Source organism: Zalophus californianus, chromosome 6 (assembly GCF_009762305.2).
Source record: "Zalophus californianus isolate mZalCal1 chromosome 6, mZalCal1.pri.v2, whole genome shotgun sequence".
Classification (NCBI taxonomy): Eukaryota; Metazoa; Chordata; class Mammalia; order Carnivora; family Otariidae; genus Zalophus; species Zalophus californianus.
In genome coordinates, this window is record NC_045600.1 from 37,311,454 (window position 1) to 37,322,245 (window position 10,792).

Below are 10,792 nucleotides of genomic sequence, written 5' to 3' on the forward strand. Positions count from 1 at the left end.
ACGTCAAAGGTGAACCACCTTATGAATTAAAGATGAAATGGTCCAGACAATGGAATATTATTGAGAAATAAAAAGCAATGAGCTATCTGCCAAGAAAAGACTTAGAAAAAGGAAACTGAGATGCATGTTACTAATTAAAAGAAGCCAAACTGACATGGCTACCTATTGTATGATTCCAACTATGGGATATTCTGGAAGAAGCAAAACTACGACACAGTAAAAAGCTCAGTAGTTGCCAGGGGCCCATGGGGAACAAGAGATGAAAAGGTGGAGCTAAGAGAATTTTTAGGGCAATGCAATTACTCCGTATGATACTGTAATGATGGAGATGTGTCATTATATATTTGTCTACACCCACAGAAAGCACAACACCAAGAATAAATTCTAATATCAACTCTGGACTTTGGGTGATAATGATGTGTGAATGTAGGTTTATCAATTGAAATAAATGTACCACTCCGATGGGGGATATTGATAATGGAAGAGGCTGTGTGTGTGTGATGGCAAGGGTAATGGGAAATCTCTACACTGTCTGCTCAATTTTACTGTGAATCTAAAACTGCCCTAAAAATCAATTCTACTAAAAAAATGAAACATGTTTATCTAGGGAAAATGTGTTCCTTGCAATCCAAGCAACTTAGTGTCTGGGCCAACTCCTTTATTTTTCACACTCTCTCTGTCAAAATCTTTATTTTGTGGAAAAGTCAATGAGTTGCTCTATTCATTAATTTCTTCAGCAGCCTGTGCTGTTTTTTAAAGACATGCATGCCACAAACCACTCTACTTGCTGGTCACTACATACACCACCTTCAAATTTGCAAAACTCCTGTTTGGAGGCCTGTGCTTTTTATTGTTGTGGGGTTTTGTTGTTTGTTGTTTATTTGTTTTCAGTTAAACTAAAATAAGAAGCTTCTTCTTGTTCTGTAAAACAGGAGATAAAGCTATATAGCAATGCTATAACAATATTCTCTTTAGAAAAATCAGTTTGGTTCACAAGCTTAAGAAATGCTATAATATAGAATTTACCAGTTTACCTTTGTTGGTTTGTATTGCAAACTCATTCCTGAAACGCCATGAGGGAAAGATTTTTTTCTTCTGACTAGTCAGCTACAGTTCATTTTTCCAGATTAACTAAAGAGAACAAGGCTGAACAATTCTGAGCAGAACAGACTTGCTTGCAGTTAGAGAGACTCAGGATTGCTCCAAACCAAGTCTTTTGGCTCACTCTTCCCTGCCACATCTCAAGCCACAGTGAAGCTTTGAAAAAAATGCCTATTAAAAAGTGCTTCACAATTCTGGGACCCCAGACTGTGTTGCTTCTAAATATATTCGCTCTGTCCTCATAAAGTGCAGACTAGGCTCCCACTAATTTACAAAAATAAATCCCATTCCCATTGGACTGATTCTGTGACCTGATTCTGTGAAGGCTAAGAGCACATCTCCTGGATACCCTTGTTTCTTCAGGACCCGGGACCGGCAGAGAGCCATGCATATGGAATACATTCAGTAATTATTTGTTGACTAAACAAACACTGAATGTTATCTTACTATTGTTGTTAACTTTGTGAAATGCTGAATGAATATCCGGAGACTACCTTCTAGCTTAGTATTTTCAGGCTTCTTTAAATTTATTCCTTTTCATGCAATATAGTTAAAATGAAGAAACCCGTGTTATATATTCTGGAATGGTGCTAACACATTATAAAAAATACAGAATTATCTATACCTAACTGTGCCCCTTTAATTCTCCTGTAATTACTCAAATGTGTTTTATCTTACAAACATACGTGAGATTGGTTGTATAACTACTGTGCCTAGAAAGGAAGGGTAAATCAGGAAGAAAGCTTACTTTCAAAGGAGCTTAGAATTCAGGGTAGGAGGCAGAGAGTTAAACAAATAACACAAGGGATTGAATACGGGTGGGAGGAATGGGGTGGGGAAACAGAGAAAACCCTGATTGTCAATAGAATCATCCTGAAACTTCCAAATGGAAGTGCCAGTGATAAGGCCCAGTTTATACTCCCAGGGATATAGGGCTTTGAGCAGAAGCAGGTGGAAGCCACTGCTCCTGAGTCCCAGTGATGTGGGTAATGGTCAGGAGCCCACCCTGCCCCAGTTTAAGGGACCCAAGGATGGTAGAAAGATGTATACAATCCTCTAGACCTGTCACATTAATTTTTCTGAGCATAGGTGTATTAATTTATCATACAAAAAACTAAGTTTTTTCCAGAGTCTATTATTCATTGGTTTAAGAATCGAAGTTTATGGAAACCCTGTCATTTTATCAGATAGAAATTAAATTGAAAATGTGTAACCTATAGGGGGCGCCTCGGCTGCTCAGTCGGCTGAGAGTCCAACTCTTGATTTCAGCTCAGGTCATATCTCAGGGCATCAGGCTCCTCGCTTAGTGGGGAGTCTGCTGGAGACTCTCTCTCCCTCCCCCTCGGCCCTCTCCCCACCACTTTCTCTCTCAAATAAATAAATAAATCTTAAAAAAAATAAAGAAAATATGTAACCTATAGAGATAAAAATGTATTATTTTATTTTTGACGTGACTTCTGGGAGTGCTGTGCTATTCTAGAGGTTCACAAATATTGCAGATGACACCTCCCTGCCTATCTTTATTGTCTTTTAGTAAATGAAATTCACCATCCTTTGATGTGACCCTTTCAGGAAAAGGGCTGCAAAGGCTATTGACACCTTTTTAATTCAAACCGCACATTAAAATTTTAACAACATTTTCCAATACTAATATTTTTTAAATTAAACGTTTTGTTTTGTAATAATTATAGAGTCACAGGCAGTTGTAAGGTATTACAGAGAGGTCCTGTGTATCCTTCACCCAGCTTCCCCTAATAGTTACATCTTACCTAATTATAGTCCTATATCCAAACTAGGAATTTCACCCTGGCACAGTCTGTGTTTATATTTCTAAGTCATCTTATCTCCTGGGTAGTTTTGTAGCCACCACTACAATCAAAATATAGAACTATCCCATGACTACGAAGATCTCCCTTGTGCTGCTTCCTTCTAGTCATATCGTCTTCCCTGCCATCCCAGACTATCCCCAGTTGTTGGCAACTGCTACTTTGTTTTCCATCCCTATACTTTTATTTTAAAATGTCTTGGGAATAAAGTCACCTAGCATGAAAAAATGAAAATTTTTTATCCAGCATAATGCCCTTGAGAACCATCCAAGTCATTGTGTGCATTAATAGCTATCCCTTTTTATTTCTGTAGAGTGTTACATGATATGAACAAATTATGAAACAGTTTGTTTCACCATTAAGGGGCATTTTAGTTGCTTCCAGTTGTAGACTATTACAAATAAGGCTGCTGTGAATAACTGTGTACAGGCTTTTGTGGGAACATTAGTTTCATTTGTTTGAGATAAACGTTCAAGAGTACAAATTGCTGAATTGTATAGTAAAGTATGTTTAATATTTTAAGAAACTGACAAAATGTTTTTCAGACTGTATGATTTGACATTCCTACTAGCAATGCATGCAAGATCGAGTGTCTCTGAATCCTTGCCAGCATTTGGTATTGTCACTGTTTCCTTTTGAGCTAATCTAATAGGTGTATAATGATATCTCACGGTGGGCTTAATCTGCACTTCCCTAATGGCCAGTGATGTTGAACATGTTTTCGTGTGCGCATTTGTCATTAGTACATCATTTCCAGGGAAATTGCTCTATTTGTCATTTATTTTATTTAATTTGTTTTTTTAATGTCGACTCCTGAGAATTACTTATATGCTCTTTTTTTAAATTTTATTATGTTATGTTAGCCACCATACAGTACATCATTAGTTTTTGATGTAGTGTTCCATGATTTATTATTTGTGTGTAACACCCAGTGCTCCTTGCAATACATGCCCTCCTTAATACCCATCACCGGGCTAACACATCCCCCCACCCTCTTCCCCTCTAAAACCCTCAGTTTGTTTCTCGGGGTCCATAGTCTCTCATAGTTCATCTCCTCCTCCGATTTCCCCCCCTTCATTTTTCCCTTCCTTCTCCTAATGTCCTCCATGCTCTTCCTTATGTTCCACAAATAAGTGAAACCATATGATAATTGACTTTCTCTGCTTGACTTATTTCACTTAGCATAATCTCCTCCAGTCCCATCCATGTTGATGCAAATGTTGGGTATTCATCCTTTCTGATGGCTGAGTAATATTCCAGTGTATATATGGACCACATCTTCTTTATCCATTCATCTATTGAAGGGCATCTTGGCTCTTCCCACAGTTTGGCTATTGCGGACATTGCTGCTATGAACATTGGGGTGCATATGGCCCTTCTTTTCACTACATCTGTGTCTTTGGGGTAAATACCCAGTAGGGCAATTGCTAGGTCATAGGGCAGCTCTATTTTTAATTTTTTGAGGAATCTCCACACTGTTTTCCAAAGTGGCTGTACCAACTTGCATTCCCACCGACCGTGTAAGAGGGTTCCCCTTTCTCCACAATCTCTCCAAAATTTGTTGTTTCTTGCCTTGTCCATTTTTGCCATTCTAACTGGTCTAAGGTGGTATCTCAGTGTGGTTTTGATTTGAATTTCCCTGATGGCTAATGATGATGAACATTTTTTCATGTGTCTGCTAGCCATTTGTATGTACAGAAGAATGAAACTCGACCATTCTCCTACACCATACACAAAGATAAGCTCAAAATGGATGAAAGAGCTCAATGTGAGATAGGAATCCATCAAAAGCCTAGAGGAGAACATAGGCAGTAACCTCTTCGACATCGGCCACAGCAACTTCTTTCAAGACACGTCCCCAAAGGCAAGGGAAACAAAAGCAAAAATGAAATTTTGGGACTTCATCAAGATAAAAAGCTTCTCCAGAGCAAAGGAAACAGTCAACAAAACAAAGAGGCAACCCACGGAATGGGAGAAGATTTTTGCAAATGACACTACAGACAAAGGGCTGATATACAAGATCTATAAAGAACTTCACAAGCTTAACACCCAAAAAACAAATAATCAAGTCAAAAAATGGGCAAAAGACACGAATAGTTAGTTATATGCTCTAAATATGAGTCCTTTGGAGGATGTGTGGTTTGCAAAGATTTTCTCCCAATCCATAACATGTATGGACATCCTCTTAATGGCATCTTTTGTAAGGCAAAAGTATTTAATTGTGATTAAGTCCAATTTAGAGACTTTTTAAAAAATAGATAATGCTTTTCAAATTATATCTAAAAACCACTCATGAAATTCCAGGTTCTGAAGATTTTCTTCTATCTTCTAAAAGTTTCAGATTTTTGTGTTTTACACCTTAACTCTATAGGTCGATGAATTAGTTTTTTGTAGAAGGTATGAGACTTAGGTTGACAATTACTTTTTTATCTATAGATGTTCAATTGTTCCAGAACCATTTGAAGAAAAGGGTATTCTTCCTCCACTGAATTATATCTACATCTTTGAAAAAATCAGCTGGTCATACAAATCTGTTCCATTTATTTATATGTCTGTTGTCTGTTGCTCTACAATACCATATGATCTTGATTACTGGAGCGATATAACAAGTCTTGAAATTGGGTAGAATAATTCCTCCCAATTTATTCTTTTTTTTTTTTTTTTAAGTAAGCTCGATGTTCAGCATGGAGCCCAATGCAGGGCTTGAACTCATGACCCTGAGATCAAGACCTGAGCTGAAATCAAAAGTTAGATGCTTAGCAGACTGAGCCACCCAGGCACCCCTCTTTATTTTTTAAAATTACTCATAGCTATATTAGTTCCTTTGCTTTTCCATATAAATTTTAGAATAATTTTGCCTATATCTATCTATAGAAAATCTCATTGAGATTTTGATAGAAATTGCATTAAACCTGTATATAAGTTTGGGGAGAATTAACATCCTTACTATGTTGAATCTTCTAATCCATGACTATAATCTATCTATTTATTTAGAAATTTTTAAAATACACTTTTTAAAGATTTTATTCATTTATTTGACAGAGAGAGAGAGAGAGAGAGGGAACACAAGCAGGGGGAATAGGAGAGGGAGAAGCAGACTCCCAGGGAGTCTGAGCAGGGGGCCCGATGCGGGGCTTGATCCCAGGGCCCTGGGATCACAACCTGAGCCGAAGGCAGACGCTTAACGACTGAGCCACTCAGGCGCCCCTTTAAAATACATTTAATTAACATTTTGTCTTTTTCAGGATATAAGTATAAGTTGTATTGGAGATATATGATGTACACAGAGTGAGTACAAGTAGTACTACATTTTTATTTTTTTATTTTATTTTATTATGTTATGTTAATCACCATACATACATCATTAGTTTTTTGTTTTTTGTTTTTTTTGACTTTCGTAAAACCTCTTATATTAAGGATATAGACTTCTGCCTTTTACACTCATAAACTGTGGTAAGTGCAAGAGGGAGGATCAAGGATTACAGAAATAACATTATTCGTAAAGAGAAATAAATAAGAAACTCCCAGGTGATAGTATTTTCCCTACAGCCCAGGCTGCCTGCTCTGTTGAAAACTTTTGTTCTCAAAGCAATGTATAGGTGTGACAGCAAACGTTCCTGTTTAAGAGATAACCTTTAATGCAACTTTTTATCCCCTTTAAAATGGGTGCACACAGTGTTTTAGCCTAGGCTCAAAGCTGAGTATTCTCCCATCATTTTAATAATTGTTTAGGCATGTCCTATGACAATTATACCGAGTTTCCTCAAACGACCCCCACCAGCACCACCCCTATGTTCTGCTTGTTCATATTCCCTTTACCCTTTTCTCTGCTATTATCACTGGTATCTCTGCTTGTACTTGAAAATAAAAAGCAATTCCAGATTACAGCCAACTCAATGGCCTTGCTCCATAGTATGGCCCCGGATGAAGAGACAGAAAAGGGGAGATGCACGAAGGACCATCATGGGTTGAGATCAGGCACTACCAGAAGCCTCACTTGTTTTTTAAAAAGAGGCTCTTAGACATGTTCCCAGCAGGTAAGTCTTGACTGGCTTGGAGAACAGGAAGGACTACTTCACAAACACCACAGTGTTTGAATTTCTAGAGGCCACCCAGGCCAAGAAGACATCCCTGCAGTGCTTCACCACACATTCATTGCTGCAGTACTCATTGTCCCAGTCCTTACTCACAACAGGAGTGTTCTCACAACCGGATCTCACACATCAAGGCTGGGGTGAGAGTGTCACGGGAGACCCACTCACCAATTCAACATCCATTTGAGAAGGAGACTTATCCTCAGGAACTACATCTGTGATCATCTCACAGATTGTCTCAGGAGAGGTTTCCTCCACTGTGTGGGCCTCGGGGCTGTTGTTCATAGGCCGCTCAGGACTACTTTCCACAGCTGGTGGGACTAAGGGTGTCTGCATTTTCAGAGTGGGTGGAGGCACAATCTTGATCTGCAGAGGAGGTGGCTATTGCTGTAAATTGATTCAAACTTTCTGAGGTGGAGGCTGTTGCATGGCCTGCAGTGGGGGAGGCTGCTGCAGAATGGTCACTTGCTGCTGAGTGGGGGGCTGAGGCATCTGTTGCAGCGGAGGGGGTTGTAGCCGGGGTGGAGGCAGGTGCATAGAAGCAGCAGCTGCTGCCGCTGCCTGCAACACTGAGCGAGTGACAATTTGGGCTTGTTGACTGGGCTGGATAGTGGCTGTACTGGTTTGGCCTAGTTGGATCCCCCAGGAGGTCACCACTGTGGCTGGGATAACGGTAACCATCCCTCCTTGAGACATAGTAATAGAAGAGGGCTATATCAGTTTGGTAATAATCAACTTGGTGATATTGGGCTGACCCCCAGCCCCAGAAGATGCCTGGTTTGCCACATAGGAGGAAAAAGTAGAGTTAACGACAATGGAAGGGGACAGGGCAGGGGGCTCTGTTGAGGCTGGTGCTGGAGATGCTGGGTCAACAGTAGCCATAGGAGGTGGAGAAGGTGTCTGTGACAGTGGCACTGGATCCAATTCTATTGTTTTCACAGTGGCCTGACACTCTTGATTGTCTTTATATGCAGCCAGAGCCATCAGATACTCTTTCTTGGCAGCTTCAGTTTTCTTCTTATACACCTGTTTTTGCTCCTGTCCAAGACTATCCCACATGGAGGACACAATTTTTGAAACATCCCCAAAAGTGGCATTGGGATTCTGTCCCTTAATGGCAGCCTGTGTATCACAAAAGAATAAAGCATATGCTGAAACTGGCTTCTGAGGTTCATTAGGATCTTTCTTTTTTCTCTTCTTTGGGGCCTTCTGCTTTTTTCCTGCTTCTACCACAACTGTCTTCTGACTGGGAAGTTGCCTCCGGAAATCCTCAACACCATCCTCATGAAGTGAACTAGTAGGTGAAGGGGTGGTTGAAAGACGATCCTCAGGTGACTGGGCAGGTGGCAGGATGGTGCCACCCCCTAAGCTCAAACCAAGTTGAGAACTCAGTTCTGACTGATCAATGGTGGTCAACTGGCTATGGCCCATCAAGTCAGATGTCATGTCTGTCATTGGTACATCAATTGTAACAGGTGGGTTGACACTATACTGTGTTGCTATAGAATGGTCCAAGTCCATGGTAAAGCCCCCACTCGGGAGCCCCCCGCCCTGCTCCATCAAGCCATGGGTCATGCCCACAGGCATGTTCAATGTCTGGACCCCATATTGGGCTGAAAAGCTGCCATCCTGAGAGGAGGAGGGGTCTGCCAGGTCATCAGAGTGGCCAACCACATCTGAGACAGCCAGTGAGGGATCAGAATCCAAGGAGATAGGTGGGACTTCAAATTCCTCATCTCCCAAGCTTGGTGCCTGGACTGTCTCGGCCCCTGACAGGAAGGCAGACAGTGGGGGCCCTGCGATCATCAGGTAATTGTCATTTCCTCCGGGAAACTCCATTTTCACACAATGGCTACCACCGTCTCAGTTCCCTCATCGCTCCCATCGCCCCCACCCCATACATACATCATTAGTTTTTGATGTAGTGCTCCATGATTCATTGTTTGTGTATAACACCCAGTGCTCCATTCAGTACATGCTCTCTTTAATACCCATCCCCAGGCTAACCCATGCCCCACCCCCTCCCCTCTAGAACCCTCAGTTTGTTTTTCAGAGTCCATAGTCTCTCATGGTTAGTCTCCCCCTCCGATTCCCCCCCTTCATTTTTCCCTTCCTACTATCTTCTTCTTCTTCTTCTTCTCTTCTTCTCTTCTTCTTCTTCTTCTTCTTCTTCTTCTTCTTCTTCTTCTTCTTCTTCTTCTTCTTCTTCCTTCCTTCCTTCCTTCCTTCCTTCCTTCCTTCCTTCCTTTCTTTTTCTTTCTTTCTTTCTTTCTTTCTTTCTTTCTTTCTTTCTTTCTTTCTTTCTTTCTTTCTTTCTTTCTTTCTTTCTTTCTTTCTTTCTTTCTTTCTTCTCATATAATGTATTATTTGTTTCAGAGGTACAGGTCTGTGATTCAACAGTCTTACACAATTCACAGCGCTCACCATAGCACATACCCTCCCCAATGTCTATCACCCAGCCACACCATCCCTCCCACCTGCCACAACTCCAGCAACCCTCAGTTTGTTTCCTGAGATTAAGAATTCCTCATATCAGTGAGACCATATGATACATGTCTTTCTCTGATTGACTTACTTCGTTTGGCACAACACCCTCTAGCTCCATCCATGTCATTGTAAATGGCAAGATTTCCTTTTTATGGCTGCATAATATTCCATGGTATATATATACATATATATATATATGTATATATATACCACATCTTCTTTATCCATTCATCCATTGATGGACATCTTGGCTCCTTCCATAATTTGGCTATTGTGGACATTGCTGCTATAAACATGGGGGTGTACATACCCCTCAGATCACTACATTTGTATCTTTGGGGTAGATACCCAGTACTGCAATTGCTGGATCTTAGGGTAGCTCTATTTTCAACTTTTTGAGGAATCTCCATACTGTTTTCCAGAGTGGCTGCACCAGCTTGCATTCCCACCAACAGTGTAGGAGGGTTCCCCTTTCTCCGCATCCTCACCAACATCTGTCATTTCCTGACTTGTTAATTTTAGTCATTCTGACTGGTGTGAGGTGGTATCTCATTGAGGTTTTGATTTGGATTTCCCTGATGCCGAGCAATGTTGAGCACTTTTTCGTGTGTCTGTTGGCCATTTGGAAATGAACAGACATTTTTCCAAAGTAGTATTACATTCTTAATTTGGTTTCCTCAAGTGTGTTGCCATTATACAGAAATATAATTTATTTTTGTATGTTTATCTTGTGTTATGTGACCTTGTTGAACTTATTAGTTCTAGGAGCGTTTTTGTAGTGTTCTTGGGGTTTTCTATGTAGACTATAATATCATCTGCAAATAGGGATAGTTTTACTTCTTTCTTTCTGATCTATATGCCTTTTATTCCTTTTCTTGCCTTGTAGCACTGGCTAAAACAGAGATGAAAGAAGACACTGGGTGGTTAAGGCCTCTTCGGGGAAACAATGAGGAGTCTAACTTGGAAAATCAAAGGGTACAGCTAGGTTATCAAACTCTTGTATCAAACTCTTTAAAAAAAAGATTTATTTATTTATTTGACAGAGAGAATGGCAGGAGGGAGAATCTCAAGCAGACTCCCTGATGAGTGCAGAGCCCGAAGCAGGGCTCAATCTCCTGACCCAGAGATCCTGACCTAAGCAGCTGAAATCAACAGTTGGGTGCTTAACCGACTGAGCCACCCAGGTGCCCCTCAAATTCTTGATACAGGTGCGAGAAGGGACTGAAGAGAGCATTTATAAGCACAATGAGAAAGACCTCTTCTTATTTAAGAAGAAAATTATGA

At 40.5% G+C, this 10,792-nt stretch overlaps 1 pseudogene; it reads right to left on the reverse strand.

Annotated features, from left to right (window-relative positions):
- Positions 1 to 6,981: 6,981 nt before the first annotated feature.
- LOC113909976 lies at positions 6,982 to 8,860 on the reverse strand (annotated as a pseudogene).
- Between the last annotated feature and the right edge of the window lie 1,932 nt (positions 8,861 to 10,792).